Here is a 4,082-nt window from a genome sequence, read left to right as displayed (position 1 = left end):
GTTACTCAGGAGATACGAGGTCAGGCCTGGCATTCTGCTCAACTGCCTGGTATCACAGGGCTAAGAAGGGGATCAAGCAATTGCGCTCTGAGCCACAGTGAACAAGGACAGGGGCTCGAGGTGACCTGGGGACAGAGAAAAGGCAGACTAACTCATTTCCCAGGATAAGCCTGTGGCTGGCCAGTGCCTGCCCAGCCACCAGAAGCTCACAGCAGAACAGCTTCACAGAGCAAGGGTCCACTGAGGCAGACATCAGGGCAGCAGCAGACAGTGGAGTGCCCTTGCTGGAGGGGAGGGGGGTAAGGTGAGACATCCTTGGCCTCCTCTGAGGCTTCAGAATTACTCTAAGGCTTCACACTTATTCATTTTAATAAGCCATCTTGTCCTATTAGTAAGAAAGGTGGGTGCTGAGGACTGGCAAGACTATACACTCACCCTGAGCAGCCTGTCCTGGGTCAGACACAATGGAGAATGGCGAGCAACAGCCTTAGGGCTTGCTCAAGTTCTGATGCTACAAACCCTGCTGCCCTTGAGCTGCTTCTTACTTGCCTATAATACAGGGTTCTACAGGATTCTCTCTGTTCTCTCTTGTTATGGCAGGAAAGGGGTAGAGGGTGGTGGCCAGGCAGCTGGCTGTCTCATTCATAGACATCCTGCAAGCTGGCCTATCTACTCCTCTACACTGAGTAGTGACTTCACAATACCTGTTGGGCACATAGGTGCACAATACCCACATACCAAGATGTATATGCTTACATTTTCATGTAAATCTTCTTCAGTCTGACCAGAAATACCTGAACAGGTAACATAAGAACATTGTAAAACAGGTTCAAAACCATAAGAATTACACTCAAATTGCCAAGTGTCATCAATCAATCCTATGGTAATGAAAAAAGAAATCTCAGGCTCATTTGATATTTATAATCATATCTGTTTTATGAGCACAGAGTGAATGTCATGCATGTTAGAATTTATAAGGCAAACAGGGTTTTTCAGATTATAATGCAAAAGAGAAAGTAGGTATAACACAGGGAACATTTCTAAATGAGACACTGAAAGTATCAATCCCACTGAAAACATACTACAAGATAAAGTGCTGTTTTGCTCAGTGACTCACTTCTCCCCACTGTAGAGCACTCAGTCCCGTTTGCTTGTTAGAAGCAACAGGCGCAGCATCAGCCAGAGCAGGAAGGCCACAGTCTGTGTCCCCACACCACCTCTGGGCTTTCCTCAGCGACTGTGGAAATCCTTGCCCCAAGCAGGCATTCCTGACAGCCTTCCTCGAAGAGGCTGCACCCCAGGGCCCTGGCATCATCTTTCTTTTGCTCTTCCCTCAGCCCCCCAGCCTTTCATTCCTCAAGTGCCCAAGAGCATGATCAGGAACTTAGCCAGCCCCACTTCACATGTGATAGTTCTCTGCCTTTCCTGCCCACATCACATTTGGAATCCAGATATCTGCTTTCCACATGGGAGGGCTTATCAGAAGGTTCATGAAGGAAGATTTAAAAAAGAGAAGTCATTAATATTCACCTGCCCAGTCTATGCTATTAAATGACATAATAAAAGGTACACAATTGGCAGTAAACAATTCCCTTCAGCTCTTCATAATGTCCAGGAAAGGCAAACCCCTCCAACCTGGAAGACCTGAAAGATGGCTGCTCCAGTGTCCTCAGGCTCTGTGTAACAAGAATAGTTCGTGTTGGAATGACAGACCCCAGGTCCATCTTTATTTTCAAGGCTGGGTTAGTGCAGATTTTTCAAAAATATTCTTTTTGCTTGTTTCTGGACAGTTTTGAACATAGATTACTCTATTATAAGCCTTGAGTCTCTTCCATAATTGTACATACACTTTGCACTGAACATACATAAAAAGAAGTCCTCCAGTGAAGCCAATAGCTACAACCACCAATTTAGTCCAAAAGGGCCACTCAAGGATTCCTGTAAAAGAAAAACACCTGTTCAGTCCATAGAAGATTCTATTAAACTGAAATAAATAAAACTTCCCCGGGCTTATAGAGGGGAGGTCTGGTGGTAGGAAACTGCATTTACAATCCCCAAAACATGAACTTTGAAACCCTAGCTGCTCCACAGGAGAAAGATGGGAAATCTCCTGTGGTGCTATTTACTGCCTCTGAAAACCCACTGGAGGGTCAGCAATGGGTCATTTCCAACTTGATGGCATAGAACAACAACAAATGCTTATAGATTCTAAGCATCTGTAGACTCTTAACAAGTCAAATCTTGCTTCATCACCAGAAGTGTGAACGAGTATGCACTTCCCTTTCACTCTTCCTACAAATGGTTCTGGGAGACTCTCAGGCTCTAGTTATTTTCTTCTGACTGGGATTCAAAACTTACCATAACAAAAGAAATTAAAAAAGACACTTGGTGCTTCCTAAGAGCAGTCTGTTCAGAAACCCAGACATAAATTTCTGTCCCCATGATCATAGGAAGTAACTCTACCTAGACTCTGGGATGGAGCTATATCCACCAGACACATACCTGTCGTCTGCCCCTGCTTTATCTCTTCAGCAGTACGATCAATGAGCACGTACAAGGACCAGACTACACAAGTGATGGCGACGATGTGAAAAGTTACAGACAAAATGATCTTCCTGCGTTCACTGGCAGTCATCCGCAGCTTCTCCCACTGGAAGACAACAGAACTCAGTGTAAGAGCCCTATAGTTAAGAAGCTAAGATATGGTGAGGACAGTGCAAGTGCATGAGACTGCTTTCCTTCCCTCCGCCCCTTCTTCCAAACTAGATGTATTCTCCCAAATGCCCAAAGTCATTCTCTATAAACCAACCGACCCAACAAGGTACCAGGCATTGATATTCTGTTAGCAGCCAACTGTCTATGCAATGAAAGAAGCTGGAATTGAAATGAGCAATGAATTATCATCCACAATCCACTTGACTCTTTATTCTTGCAAGCAGAAATTAAAAGGCCTAATAAAAGTTTTTATGGTGTCAGTCCTGACAAAATAAAAAGTTGGCCCCAGACCCAGTTGCCATGCTGTAATCACTCTGACGTGCTGACTGGCATGGGCAAGGGAAAGAGGAGGGTGATGAAGCCACAGCACACTAGCAGATGGGTCACACTACATTGTGAAAGTGAATGGCAGAAGGCGCTCACTCTTTGGTCCTCGGCTACTTTGACAGCAACAGCTTGGAATCGATGCTAACGGTTCCTGGTACAAGCAGCCTCTGCCAGTCTCATCTCTAGGATAGCATTAATTTACTCCACATAGTCAAGATTTTCCTTTTTCATTAACTGGTTTCTCAAACAGAAGAAACACATAAGAGTAGAGAGAAAGAACAAAGTGTAAACAACACTCTGCATTTCCTTTGCCAACCCTAGTTGTGGCTGCTGTTCAGATGATTCTCTGCAGGATAAATTGCAAATAAAGCCTTGATCTGTACTGATCAAAGGGCCATAGGGCTCCCTTGAGAGATAAGTGTAGAGTAAGTACCCAATAAATTCTTCGGGTTTTGGGGGGGGCAAACATTTTTTAAGTCCTTTGTGCCTACTTTTTCTAGCAGCCAGAATGCTTCCTAGTATCATTTTATAGTATCTTCATTTGCTTTCCTATTTGAAGAATTCAGTCTTTCTGATTTTCTACTATTTTCCTAAAACATATTCAGTTCAATCTTTTCACACTCCCCTGAGATATTCACCCTCAACTTTTTGGCAAATGCTTTACCACTGACAACTGGACATCTCTAAAGTTTTGTCACCTTGGCTCTCAATCCTACTAAATCTTCCAAGAACTACTTCAAAACACAAACATTCTACAGCATCACACCACTCCATTGCCATGGCCCTGCAGGGCAGCAGGATCATTTCCTTCTCTGAATGTTCTATGTGTCAACCACAACGTCGCATGAGCACTGCCCTGATCTCTTCTGTGACACTCTATGCTATTTACACATTAAGCTTTTAAGAAAGAGACACATCACACACCCCTGCATCTCTGACCCGCGAACCCTATCTTCAGGTACTGCATTGCTCCCCCCCCGACCCGGCTCGTGCCCCCCCACCTGCCAGCTCTGAACTTTGGGACTGGCCAAGGGCTGTGC

At 44.7% G+C, this 4,082-nt stretch overlaps 1 pseudogene; it reads right to left on the bottom strand.

Annotated features, from left to right (window-relative positions):
- Positions 1–752: 752 nt before the first annotated feature.
- LOC102843199 overlaps positions 753–4,082 on the bottom strand; it is an 86,840-nt pseudogene continuing 83,510 nt past the window's right edge.

The sequence above is a fragment of the Elephantulus edwardii genome, unplaced genomic scaffold (assembly GCF_000299155.1).
Source record: "Elephantulus edwardii isolate Elephantulus edwardi_28Jun2011 unplaced genomic scaffold, EleEdw1.0 scaffold00213, whole genome shotgun sequence".
NCBI lineage: Eukaryota > Metazoa > Chordata > Mammalia > Macroscelidea > Macroscelididae > Elephantulus > Elephantulus edwardii.
This window is presented reverse-complemented; position numbering and strand designations above follow the sequence as displayed.